This window comes from Callithrix jacchus, chromosome 12 (genome assembly GCF_049354715.1).
Source record: "Callithrix jacchus isolate 240 chromosome 12, calJac240_pri, whole genome shotgun sequence".
NCBI lineage: Eukaryota > Metazoa > Chordata > Mammalia > Primates > Cebidae > Callithrix > Callithrix jacchus.
Genome location: NC_133513.1, coordinates 127883374 through 127898061, shown reverse-complemented (window position 1 = coordinate 127898061; position 14688 = coordinate 127883374). Strand labels below are relative to the sequence as shown.

General features: G+C 39.0%; 1 long non-coding RNA gene across 1 annotated transcript in view; it reads right to left on the bottom strand.

Annotated features, from left to right (window-relative positions):
• LOC144578522 (uncharacterized) overlaps positions 1–12453 on the bottom strand; it is an 87452-nt gene extending 74999 nt beyond the window's left edge. Inside the window, exon 1 of the long non-coding RNA XR_013524462.1 lies at positions 12185–12453. This is a non-coding gene — a long non-coding RNA (uncharacterized LOC144578522). The remainder of the gene's footprint in view (positions 1–12184) is intronic.
• Between the last annotated feature and the right edge of the window lie 2235 nt (positions 12454–14688).

Here is a 14688-nt window from a genome sequence, read left to right as displayed (position 1 = left end):
CTCAGTTTTTGGTGTGCTGCAAGTCATTTATACTAATGAAAATTACAATAGTCAAGTTCATGAATAATCATTCATGAATAATCAAGATTATTCCTAAGACATTACTCTTGCCCTCACATTTCTAAGAAAAAAGCAGCAGAGATACAACTAGTTTGCTAGGAACTACATACAACACAGTGAACGTGAGTGGGAATGTGTGTCATCTGAATGCCACCTATCATGTCAAAGTAGGCTGACACTGCAGATCTGAAGCAAGCAGCTTTCTACCACCTAATACATCCTAAATATGAATCCCTGTTTTATCTTCAACCAAGTAAATTCTGGCATTTATAACCTGTTTCTTAATATAAAAATAAGAATAATCCCTGTCTAGATTTGTAAATAATAAAATTTACAAAGAAAAAGAAAAGTAAACATATACTTTTAATTCTTTGATCAGCATGGTCTGCCTACCTAGTTGGCTGGATGGACTGAGAAGGAGCAGGTTCAGAACCCTCTGGGAAAGCTACTATACAAGGTAAGATGACAAGTAAACAGACCATTATTTAACAAACAAAATGGTCTTTTATAAAATATGCATTATACCACTTCACAGCCACCAAGATGCCTATAATCAAAAAGATAGTAACGGTTGAAAAGAATGTAAAGAAACTGGAACCCTCACACATTGCTGGTGAGAATGTAAAATAATACAGTCACTTTGGAAGACAGTTCCTCAAAATGTCAGCTACAGTTATCATATGAACCAGTAATTCCACTCCTAGGTATACACACAGAAGAAGTAAAAACAGATCTACACAAAAGCTTCTACGCAAATGTTCACAGCAGCATTATTCATACTTGCAAAAAACATAAAAACAACCCAAATGTCCATCAACAACAGACAAATAAAATGTGGTATACCCATATAATGGAATAACATTTCACAATTAATAAAAAAATGTATGATGATATGCAAAGATAGATAAACCTTGAAAACATGCTAATGAAAGAAGTCAGACACAAAAGACCACAAGTCATCTGATTGCACTTAAATAAAACATCTAAAATAGGCAAATCTATAGAGACAGAAAGTATATGAGTGGTTGCTTAAGGCTGAAAAATTTGGGAAAAATACGGAGTGACTGTGAATGGGTACAAAATTTCTTTTTCTGATGGAAATGTTTCAGATTAGACAGTGGTGATAGCTCTACAACTCTGACTACATTAAAACCATTGAACTGTACACTTTAAATGGGTGAGTCCTATGGTATGTGAACTATATCTTGATAATGATATTAAACTATATTGTGCATTATCTTTAAATAATCATAGCTTTCAACCATCAAATAACATGTCTTATCAAGATGAAGTATGGACATGTTGTCACCCCAACAGCTACATTCCATATGGCTCACAAAGTCCTCTCACAGCCCCCAGTCCCCATGACCAAGAGTATTCCCCAGGGCATTTCTGCCAGAGCTCCCAGAGAAGATGCTTTCTCTTCCTCGGATAATGGGTAAAGCTGGTTTCAACTGGGACTCCTTCTGTGACAAGAGAGAATAGGCTAACACTAATAAAAGCAGAATGAGAGAGGGAATGGGGCAGTGGGATAAAGGAGGGGGAAAGAGGAAGGTGAGAAAGGAGGAGACACAGAGAGGAAGAACACAGTAATTATTGTTGGAGCATCTGTGTCCAGCCATGCTGGCTAGTTTAAAGTGGGTTTCTGTAATTTGCTTTTAGGAGGGTCTTAATATGTTACTTCACTACAAACTCTTTCCCTACTTAACTGATAAACTTTCTAAGAATATATACACAAGTAAAACTAAATTCTGGGAATTTTTAAATAAAAAGACATATGAAACATTGGAAAGAGCACACATAGCTCAGTAGTTAAATGAAGTCAGACAGACTTAGATTCAAATGTGAGTCCCAGGCTTACTTGAGTGACCTGAGGAACACAAAATTTAACTTCCCCAAACCTTAGTTGCCACTTCTGTATAATGGGAGCCCTAGGTTTGATTTTCTTACAGACAGGCCACTGTCCATATTAAATGAAATAACTCATGGCAGTGTCTCAATACCTGGCATATGAGAACACAACAATATGAGCCACCATTATTAGTGGTAAACTCATGATTTATCACACGTATATTTAGAACATAAAAAAGTATTGTTTTAAAGCAAAGATAGTATGAATAAGACTAGTAGGTAAGAGCCAGAGGAAACTGTACCATGCTTCACAAAAAAATACTTCTTATTCATTTGGAGAGCATTATTTTAAGACATGTTAGAAACTAAACCTAGTAATGGTAAACACAACAGCCAGAACCAGAAATGCTAATTCATAAAAATCAATTCTGGTTCTTAGCTAACCTTGCCCAATACATACTTTGGTCAGAGTTATTTCTTCTTAGCCCTCAGTCTGCAATCACTTTAGGAAACCACTTCCCACTTGCAAATAGACAGCTTTAGACAACTATTTAGATAGCTAAGCTTTCTGTCCTTCTACAACACTGCATATTATTGCATCCACATGAGAGAATTCCCTCCACTCATCTACTGCCCATAGATATCACTAACTTGGCTCAGACACAAGTTCTCTCCAAAAGTGACCTTGTGATCACCCAGTTCTGAGTTTATTCATTCATTCAACAAAGACTTAATGAGAACCTACTATGTGCAAGGTACTGTACTAGGTACCAGAGATGCAGAGAATAAGAGAGATACCTCTTCCCTGTGTTCTTATGAGGACCTGTTGCCTCCTCATCACAACACTGATCACACTGATTTCTGATTTCCTAATTACTTCTCTGCACCCCCTACAGAGACTCTAAGCAAAGCTGATTTGCACTGTGTCACATTATTTTGAATAAGTCATGGAAAAAAACTGAAATGGAATGACGTGTCAGCACAATATAGCATCAGCATAGCTATTTGCATGGTCAGAGACTCATGCAGAACAAACTCTGAAGTGTGTAGACACACAAACTTTACAGGTCACTGAGTCTCCCATCAGTGCTGAATATAGCCTGCCCCTGAGATCTTGGCTACATCTAGAGCTTGATCCAAAATATATAATACAGATATAAAATTACATGACACAAATATAAAATATGCATTTATTTTTATAAATATATGTATTAGATTATCTTTTCATTGAAAATATGTCTATACCAGGTAAAGAAGAATAAAGCTGCACATAGATTAGCTAAAATGGAATTTCTCAGATGAAATGCACCAATTCCAGAAAAAACACAAACTACAACTCACCCGACATGAATTTAAATAGCCCTGTAACTGTTAAGAAAACTGACTTTGTAATTTAAAATCCCATAAACATCTCTAGGCCAGTGAGGTGCGGTGGCTCACACCTGTAATTCCAGCACTTTGGGAGGCTGAGGTAAGTGGATCACCTGAGGTCAGGAATTCAAGACCACTCTGACAAACATGGTGAAACCCTTCTCTACTCAAAATACAAAATATTAGCTGGGCGTGGTAGTGAGTGCCTGTAATCCCAGCTACTCAGGAGTCAGAGGCAGGAGAATCCTTGAACCCAGGAGGTGGAGGCTGCAATGAGCCAAGGTCATACCATTGCACTCCAGCCTCGGAAACAAGAGCAAAACTCCATCCTCCACCTCCCCACCAAAAAAAAAAAAAAAAAAAAAACTTGGCCTAGATGGCTTTACTAAAGAATTCTATCAAATTTTTTAGAAAGAATTAACACTGGTTTTAAACAATCCCTCCCAGAAAAATAGAAGAGAAAGGAATACATCTCAATTTAATAAAGGGAGTGGTCTAGACGTAACGAGACTAAGGAGAGTTTAGAATCAAATGCAACCTGTAATTCCAACTAGATCCTGTTGTTAAACAGAATTTGATCAGTTAACCAGTAAATCTTGAATAAAGTTGAAGATGTGATGATAGAAATGTATTAATTCTCTAATTTTAATGGTCTTTTTGATATCACACAGAAGAATGTCTTTAGAAAATGCCACTAAAATATTTGGAAGCAATGAGTCATCAAGTCAGCAACTGATTAGCAAATGGTTCAGGGATTAGTAAATGTTATCTGAATTGTACTGATAACCTTCCTGTAAATTTAATCTTGTTTTAAAACAAAGAAAAATTATTTCTTAAAAATATAGGAGGCTATCTTTATAATCTTAGGATACAGAAGAATTTCCTAAACTAGGTATAAAAACACTGCAAATATAAATGTTATAAATTCAGCCACATGAAGATTAAGAACTTTATAAATGGAACATTATTCAGCTTTTCAAAAGAAAAGAAATTCTGGCTTTTATGAGTCATATAACATATGTGACAACATGGATGAACCCTGAAGACATGCTAACTCAGATATGCCACTCACAAAAAGACAGATGCTGTAAGTTTCCACTTATAGGAAGTATCTAGAATAGTCAAATCCATAGAAACAAAAGGCCAGCTGCTGGGCCTGGGGGAAATAGAGAGAGTTGATTAATTAATATACAGTTTCATTTCTGTAAGATGAAAATGTGGAGATCTAGTATTCAATGTTGTGAATACACTCATCACTACTGAACTACCCACTTAAAGATGGTTAATATGGCAAATTTCATGCTTTTTACCACATACATATATACATTTGTGGATAACACTTGAAGAAAGAAAGAAAATTGTTGACACAATATTGCAGAAATCTCTCCTCTCTGGGATGTGATCTGAAAAGGGTACACAGGGAACTTAAAAAAAAATTCCTTAAGTTCAAGTACAAGTGGTTTTCATCATCCTCTAAAAGGATAAACTCCTGCAAATCTAATTTTTATAATCAACTCCCCAGGAAAGGGAAGATGAACCAGTACAAAAGCTGTGAAAATAAATAAAGAACTAAAGGACAGGGAAGGCAAAAGGAAAGAATCATGAATTCTCTCAGTATTATTAACTTTACTTTATATTTTCTAAATAATAAAGGATCAATTTCTGTACCACAATTTAAAGTTATAAGTGGTACTGGTCAAACTAGATGTACTTTATGTAACTACCAAATATCTTTCTAAAATATGGAGCCAAATAATATCAATCCCTCAGCCTTTCTATATTTCTCACCACAACAGGAGGAGTCAGACAGGACAGGGGCAGTCCTCAGTTGTCTGAACAAGAAGAAGCAGAAAGAGGCACTGAGGGCCAGTGTTCTGCCTCAAGAAAGAAGCAGCTGGTGGCTACACAGTATACAGTTTGTTGCAAGGCCTCCCACTTCTGACTGCTTTCCCGCTAAGAAGAAATAAAAAGTAAGGGTCAACAATATACCCACATGGTTTCTTATGGGGGGGGAGAAATTAAAATGTCTAATTCATCTTCTCAATAGTTTTAAAACATGCAAATCAAATTCTAAATTTTCTGTTGTCAACTGGCTATATCAGCTGGGACTCAGGTCAGATACAGACAGGTCACTGAGGCTGACTGAAAATCACCTATATTTTACTCTTATTTTTATTCACAATGCTTTCAGAAAAAAAAAATTTCTGATTAAAATTTTTCTCATCATTCTACTCAAAGTACCATAGGCACTTTATTCTATCAGATGAGATTCTTACTCTGAAAAATACAATGGAATTCTTTAAAAATAAAATATGTAATGTCCAAATAGAATCTTGAGTCCTGCCCTATTCCCTGAACTTCAGATTGACATCTTCAATGTTCTTCACATTTCTACTTCAAAGTCTAGCCAGCATCTGAAACTTAACACAGTCAAAAAGAGTATCATTCATATCCACCCCTTCTCATATTCCAACAGCCATTTCTCTTCCAGGTTGCTGTCAAAGGCTGTCACACTTACCTTCCACTGAGCTATTAACACTTAAACTGTCCATGGGTAGTGAAGCTAAAAGAGCATAGATTGTAACACTCCTTCTGGGGCCTCAGGGCCTGCACAGAGTTTTGCTCCTCCCAGCACCCAAAAGCACTCACCCCAGCTCCTGCACACGCTTACCTGCATGTTCCCTCCCACGATGGGTTGAGCACAGGGAGTTCTAGTGAGTGGAGTCTGCCCCTGCCAGCGCCTAAGTGCTACTTACAGCACCCACATCCCAGTTCCCACCAGCAAAGCGTTCAGGGAAATTATTCTGCTTCACTATCTCAGTCAAGTGATCAAATCAACATCAACAGTGAGCAGTCACATTGAAAGTACACACCCTTTCCTTTGTATGATGTGATGAAAAGGACACTTCATCTTTTTGGTCCTCCTCCCAGGCATCCATAAACCCAGACATATTATGAGCAACACATTTGATAAATCCCACTTGAGGGATATTCTACAAACTACATGACCAGTAGTCATCAAACTTGACAAGGTCAACAAAAAAGAAAGAAAAGTCTGAGAAACCGCCACAGTCTAAAGAAAGCTAAGGAGACACAATAACTAAATGTAATATGGTAACCTGTATAAGATCCAGGAACACAAAAAGGACCTTATTATAAACTGAATGTTTGTGTCCTGCCCAGAATACTCATATGCTGAAGCTTTAACCTCGAATGTAATAGTATCTGGAGCTAGGGTGTTTGGGAGGTAATCAGCATTAGATGAAGTCATGAGGGCAGGGCCCTGGTCTGATGGGATTAGTGCTCTTATAAAGAGACACAGAGAGCTTGTTCTTTCTCTCTTCTGGTGAGAACACACCTAGGAAAGGGGACTGTGCTGTGTGCAAGTGAGGAAGAGACTCCTCACTGGAACCCAACCATCCTGGCACCCAATCTCAGACTTTTCACCTACAGATCTGTGAAAACAAATTTCTTTTGTTTAATCCACTCAGTCTATGGAATTTTGTTATGGCAGCTAACTGATAGAGACCTTAAGTAAAAACTAAAGAAATCAATCATGTATAGAATTTAGTCAATAATAATGTATCAATATTACTTCACTAAATGTGACAAATGACCACACTAATGTAACAGTTTAACAAGATAAAAACTGAATGTAACTTTTTGAAAACTCTACTATTTTCACAACTTTCTGTAAATTTAAAACTCTTTTAAAACACAAAGTGTATTTCTAAAAATTCGATGGCTTCCTATGATATTTTTCTTAAACCAAAGGCCTCCCAATCTCTTTTACTCATTATCTAATACTTACACCTTGTTTACTCTGGTGTACCATGTTCATCTTTACAAGGGTTACACAGTATGAGTTCCATACATGTACATGTTTCTCAAAATTGATTAAACTGCACACTTAAGATCTATGCATTTCTCTATATATGTTATACTTCAATTACAACTGTTTTAAAATATATGATTACCAAATGAATACTCTTATGACTTAAAAAGTACCCTTGAATTTGGTGGCTGAAAACACTAACATTTCATTAGCTCTGGAATCTGCAATTTGGACATGGATCAGCATGGACAATTCATTACTTCTCTCTTTGCCAGTAGCCAGTGACTGGTATTATCTAAAGGCTCACTCACTTACATGTCAGATGGTAAATGCTGGCTGAGACTTTAGCTGGGCCTGTAGGTTCAAGCACCAACACAAGGCATCTTTATGTGCCCCGAGATTCCTCATGATATGGTGGCTGTGTTAGAATAACTTTATATTCAGTGTGACTCTAATTCTGTTTCAATATACACACACATTCTAAAAAAAATTAACAGAAGTTTTCCCTGGAGTGAAGAAAAATGAGTGATTTTCAAACTTTCATAGTTATACATCTTTCTTTTATAAATTTTATACCATAAACATGTATTACTTTCTAAATAAGATGAAAAAAATTCAGTTCCCTGTTAACGTACATAATACACTAGTGTAAACACAAATGAAATTGAAAATGCAAAAATGTCAAACATATTTACATTATAAGAAAAGGAATCTGCTCACAAACAGCAAAAACGTTATGAAATACTTGATTCATTCTGCCTTACTTCCCCCTCCCATCATGAGACAGATTTTCACTCCTGTTGCCCAGGATGGAATGCAATTTGCTCACTGCAACCTCCACCTCCTGGGTTCATGTGATTGTCCTGCCTCAGCCTCCTGAGTAGGTGGGATTACAGGCATGCACCACCATGCCCGGCTAATTTTTGTATTTCTAGTAAAGATGGGGTTTCACCATTTTTGTCAGGCTCGTCTTGAACTCCTGACCTCAGGTGATTTGCCTCCCCCAGCCTCCCAAAGTGCTGGGATTACAGGCCTGAGACACCTCAGCCAGCTCACCTTACTTTTCAAGTTTCAGATGAACTGAACATCAGCACATCAGAAACTAACAAAGAACACAAACATGCTTGATGATATCTGATGTCTTCTAAATCACACATCTGGCCCTTTTCATGGCACAGCTCTCCCTTAGTTCAATTCCTTCCTCAAAACCTTCTCTCCATATTTTCCTTTAATCAAAATCACCTACTAAACATTACCCTAGAAATAAAATCATCTGAAAAGCAAGGCCTACAAAGGCAAACATCAGATGCTAGATACTTTATATCTTATAGCATGTTGTCACCTCACTTGATAATAGATCTTTTACTAAGATTTAAGGCCTACTGAACAAATACTATGGCTACCTCAAGGTCACTCTCGAATTCTCAGTAATGATTAAACAACGCAGGAGTCAATTGCAAGATCTTTTGATCCTTTTCCTTCCCTGGCCTCAGCCTTACTGCAAAACACTTCCTCCCTTCTGCTACCTGGCCCCACAAGGCATGTTCTTACATTCCATATGGACCAATAATTTCTATCATCTCATAAATTCTATACTTACTCTAGTAAAAAGTTAACTGCTTTTGTTACACTAAAGTCCTTTTCTTCATCTGACATTAAACAACTACTTCTATTTCTAATTTTTCAAAACACTGTTAATTTGCACACACCAAATCAACATACTTCTATGTTGTATTTTTGCACTTTTCATTTCCTGATTTGCCTTTTTCCTGCAGACTCACACTATTTGATTACAACAAATTCCTAAGCTTTTTCTCAACCTGGACTATTTACATTATAAAAATGTCCCATGTTCTCTAAAATGCTCAATTTAAAAATGATAGCTAAATGATTTTATTCATCCAATTTTACAATATGAGTTTTTAGTTATTTCAAGAACTTCATCAACAAGCAAGTCAATTCTTAGTTACTTCAAAGAAACAAGTATCAGTATGAAAAGTTAAGGCTTATGTGGTATTAATCAAATATTCTCAAAACTTGCTCAAATAGAAACTGTAAATATACTCACGTGTTGCTTAATAATGGAAGTACATTCTTAAAAATGCATCATTAGGCAATTCACTGTGGACATCACAGTGGACTTACACAAACCTAGAGAGTCTAGCCTACTACACATGCACATAGATGGTACAGTCTATTACTTCTAGGTTACAGACCTATATAGCAGCTTACTTTAATGAATACTATAGTATGTATGTACCTAAACATAGAAAAGTTACTGTAAAAATACAGCATAAAAGATAAAAAGTGGTATACCTATATAGGGCACTCCCCATGAATGGAGACTGCGGGACTAAAAGTTGTTGTGGGGAAGTGGGTGGTTAATGAATGTTAAGGTCTAAGACATTGCTCTACACCACTATTGACTTTATAAAGACTTTACACTTAGGCTACACTGAAAAGTTCTTCTTTCTTCAGTTAACCTTGGCTTACTGTAACTTTTTTTATTTTACAAATTTTAAACTCTTCTATAATTGCACTTAGCTTAAAACACACATTGTACATCTGTATAAAATATTCTTTTCTTATATCCTAATTCTATAAGCTTTGTTCTATTTTTAATTTTGAAACTTTTTCTTAAAAACTAAGACACAAACACCCACTAGCCTAGGCCTACACAGGGTCCAGATCATGCACATCACTGTCTCCCACCTCCAATCTCATTGTACTGAAAGGTTTTCAGGGGTAACAACACGCATGTAGCTCTCACCTGCTATTATGACAGTGCCTTCTTCTGGAATATTTCCTGAAAGACCTGCCTCAGGCTGTTCTATAGTTAAATTTTCTTTTAAATCAACAGAAGTACACACTAAAACAATGATAAAATGGGTAGAAAATACACAAACTGATAATGTATATAATGTTATCAAGTATTATGTACTATACATAATTGCATATGCTATACTTCTACAGGGACTGGCTGCACAGTAAATTTGTTTACACCAGCATCACCACAAAAAACATGAGCAACTAAGAAATTATGAATACTACAGCTTCACTAGGATATGGGAATTTTTGAGCTCCCTTATAATCCATGGGACCAAAATGATATATGAGCTCTGATGACCTCACTGGCACAATGCAGCACATAACTGTACTACACAGTCATGCTATACATGACTGTACAAATTGATAGTAGTCCCAAGCTACAAACTCAAGACCTTCAGCTAAACAAAGACATGTCAAAAAGTTTTAAGTCCTGTCTCCTTCCCATGATTCTCCTGATTATTTCAGTACTGAAAAGAACTTTCTCTGGTTGCTGAGATGTTTAAATGAGTTCATTACTATGAAAAAGGTATTATTAGCATAACAAAGAAAATAGTTCGGCATGGGAGGGAGGGGTAAGCCTATGGCAGACACTGGGTTCGGAGAAAGGAAAGAAAGGGGGAAGAGAAAGAGAGAATGTGAACACAGGCCAGTCTCCCTAAAAGAAATGTAAATGTATATGGCTATCTCCCTTGCTCCTCATCATCAATATGTTTTTTTTACAGACACCTATTCTGCATTTTCTAATAAACTGGCAGCAACCCATTTAAATCAGGAGTGTGACATGTTACAGTGCATGTCAGGGTGGAAAACAGAGATGATCTCCCACAGTGCTGAGAAGATGAAAAACACTAAATTCTGATCAATTTATTAATAAACAGAAAACAGTACTTTCTTCAAATACATGATTAATTTTATTACCAATACTTTATTCCCAGGATACACATTATAACTGCTGTTAAAGATAGGTGGGCATGACTGCAATAAGAGATTTCAACAGAAGGCAGAATTATTTTTTTCTATTTAATTATTTTGTATTTGACACTTGTTCCACATAAGTTTATTTAAAAGAGTAAAGCACAGGGCAGCCTGTACACTAATGTCAGGTTTCCAGCTTGCTGCTAGGAAAAGCAGTCTGGATAAGAGAGAATCTGTATTATAAATGAAATCACTTAAGAATAAACAACATGTGTACATTCCAGCTAAGTACAGTGAAGCAGTATCCCTTGTAAAGTGCAAACACTTACTTCTAGGTTAAGTACGCTACAAACAATTGTAAGCGAAATTTCCAAAGTCAACTACCTTTAGCTTGGGGCTAGAGCAATCACCTAACTCTACCTCCCACACCCAGCATCAACAACTTTTTAAAATCTTATGCTGAATTCTCCCAACAAAATACTTCCAAGCTTTCTTTGCTGAATAAAAATGGCGCTGCTTTTCTGGTCACATTATTGTTGATTTCTCAGTAATCCTTAGGCCCTTTAACCATCAAACTCAATTGGCCTCATTTAAATGCCACCCTTTCCTGAACACTGCCAAGTGCTTTTTTGAGGGTTGGGCCAAGAGGTAAGTGTCGCTGCTTCCATCTGCAAGGTTGCAACTCCCTCTCACTTTTCTTCATAATCTCGGCCTTCCCCGAAACTGTTGCCTCTGTCTCCCTTAAACCACACTCCAATGAAAACTGTCCCCAAAGTGCAGTAGCACTTAAGCTTCTCTGTGCCCCTCGCACTCATGGACACCATCTCTAATGCACCGTTCACGCCTAGACCCACGCCACAGCCTTTCCGGGGGTCGTTCAGAGCCACCTGCCAGGCAGGCACTACCACGCCGGCCTCTCCGGAGCACAGACTTCTGCTCCGTCTACATCCCAGCCTGTGCACCCAAAGGGACCCAACAGCTGAGTCCCAGCCCCACTGCGGCAGAGGGCAGGGACCAGCACGCACACCCTCAAGTCTACATGAAGACCCTCCCCGAGACTGTCGCCAGCACCGACCCCTGGATCACCCCGGCCCTGGGCGACGGATGGGGGTCTGGGGCGCATGCCCCAGAGGCATGGAGGCAGAGAGGAGGCCAGCGGAAGTTAGAGGTCACTGGGACAGGCTTGTCTTCCCCTCCCTTCCAGCAGTGGCGGGCCCCAGTCCCCACCCCTCTCCCAGGCCCCCGGTCTGGTGGCACCATGGCCACAAAGGGCAGCGAGGGTGCGTGCCCGACGCCTCGGTGCCTCGTGGTACCTGAACCCACTTGGTCGAGTGGCAGCTGCACTGCATCGCCGAGGGGCCGCAGCAGGGTGGAGTCCGTGGTACTGGCGGTGCCAGAGGGCGACGGAAAGTCTTAGACTAGGGACTGCTCTCCACCTTGCGCCCAGTGCCGCCCGCGCTCATTGCGAGTGACCGCTCCCTCGCCTCCAACTTCCAGCAACTCCCAACGCTGGTTCTCCACGTTGTGCACGCAGGCGCCGACAGCTGCCCACAGCACAATCCCGGCGTGGAACCCTGACGCGGCAGGCAATCAGAGAGCGCCGGCTGCACAGCGCCCCTCCCCCGTGCTGAGGGGCGGGGCAAAGGGAGGAGGCTCACAGGAAGGTTGTAGCCTGAGGGCGCCTCCTGGGCCGAGTGGGATGCCTTTCTGGGGTGAAACTTTAGAAGGCTGTCTTGCCCCTTCGCCCCTCCCTTTTTCCTCCCTGGAATGTCATGGCCATCCACCTCTCTCTAGGAGGGACAGCACGCAACCTAGGGGTGGGCAGTGGCCCCCCCAAAAAACAGCAAAGTGAGGGACGTCCAAAGCATTGCTGGAGACATTGGGGACCAAGCTTGGGCCTGGGAGGAGGGGAACGGTGAACCAAACCTAGCTGAAAAGCCCTTTTGTCTTCAAAACTGCTGTGTAAAAGCCCAAAGTGGAAAACAACCCCGTGGTCTGACCCTTTCAGTCCCCCTCCAGCTGCACCTCAGCCATCCAGGCGGAGCCAGGTGTTCCTGGGTTGGATGCCTGTGGTTGCGGGGAGATGGACTCACCTTTGTTGCGTTAAAATTTAGTTCTTTGGTAGCCACCCGCTCTTATTGAACGTCCTGCCTTCCTCCTCAAAGAGGTGGTTTCTAAGCATCCCTTCACCCCCTGAGCACAGTCACCCTCAGACTTTTGAATTCTGCATGTCCGCATACCTTCTGGGTGTTGAGGGAGGGTTATATATATGTGTAATTCATTTGCCCCAAACTTCATAAAAGTAATCCATTTGGGCTCTTTGAAAATGCAACATCAACTTTTGTTCAGCAGACGTTTAGAAGAGGAATGCCACAGGAGGGTTCCTAATTCCCCTTGGGAGCTCAAGACTTAAGGGTTTGGCAGTTTGTGATTTGGGTAAAAATAGTGTTTACTGGGAGTTTAACTACATGTTTTAATACTTTTGGTAGAATAGCTCAATAATCCTCACAATTACGCTGTGAGATAGATACTATTATACACCATCGTTCAAATAAATTGAGGTACAGAAAAGTTATGTAATTTGCCCAAGAAGACACAACGAAGTAGATTGGAATCCAAGTAACCTACCTCCAGAGCTGACCTTGCCACTAGACCTTTGTCTTCCTTACACCTAAACCCATTCCAGAAGTTCCCATCAGCTACCATTTGCTTTATGACTAGTCTGGGATCCTGAACAATAGGACAGCACAGATAAGAAGAATACACCCACTTTGGTAAATCGGTCAGTGGGCTTTAGTTTCTTTGAAAATGAGGCAGTTGAACTAATCAATGCAGTCCCTTTCAGCCTAAAATTGAGTGGTCGATGTAATCTTAGTTTGGTGGATTCTCAACTAAAACTGAATGGAGGATGGAAGGAAGAATAAGAAAAAAACCTGGACCTTCAGTCAACCTGGGGAAGTGTTCCAGTGGGAATTGTAATCAATTAGAGAGCAACCTATTGAGTTAGGTTCTTATTAAAGAATATTAATCCAAAAATATAGATTTCTCTATTAATACAGTATTAGAAAAAACAATTTTTTCATTCTCTTCACTTTGGAAACATGCAGAGGAAGCATACAGCTGGCAGAGCATACAAACTGAAGGAAAAATTGAAATCCCATTTTAAACCATTAAAGATGTGTGTTGGGAACATACTGCAACCTAGAGTAGGCAGCATGGAGAGAAAGTCTCTGTGCACCACAATGCCCAGCTAACTTTTGTACTTTTTGTAGTTTCAATAATGTCTACAAAAGGAGTTTCCTTAGGCTGAATTTTTATTTTAGTCATACATGACAGAACATAGCCTATATTTAAGCTTACTTCACCTAAAAGCCTTAACAGAGTTTTGTGTTTACAGAAGTAAATAGGGTAATAACTAGTTTTGATCTATTTTGAGCTTTTACAAACTACACAGTAGGAAAAGATTTCAAAAGAGCAAGCAGTAATTATATAAAGATTTTATGGATGAAAGTTAAGCAAATGAATGCATAACTTATTTGCATTATGGTATTACTTTGTGACACATTTAAAATTATTACTCTGATTGATGATTTTGAAAATTCCAGGCACCGTTAGACTACATCATTCTGTACAGTATTTCTCTAATTCTATACATATTTATCTTTTTTTGGTTAGCATCCACCTGTTAATCAATTAAACAATACTACATTATTCTAGGACAGCAGCCAGGACCTTTGGACTTATGGCATAAAACTACTCTATTACTTTTGTGTAAAATATATTCCACTACTTGTTCCTAGATACTTATGTTGGAGAGTACTTAAAAT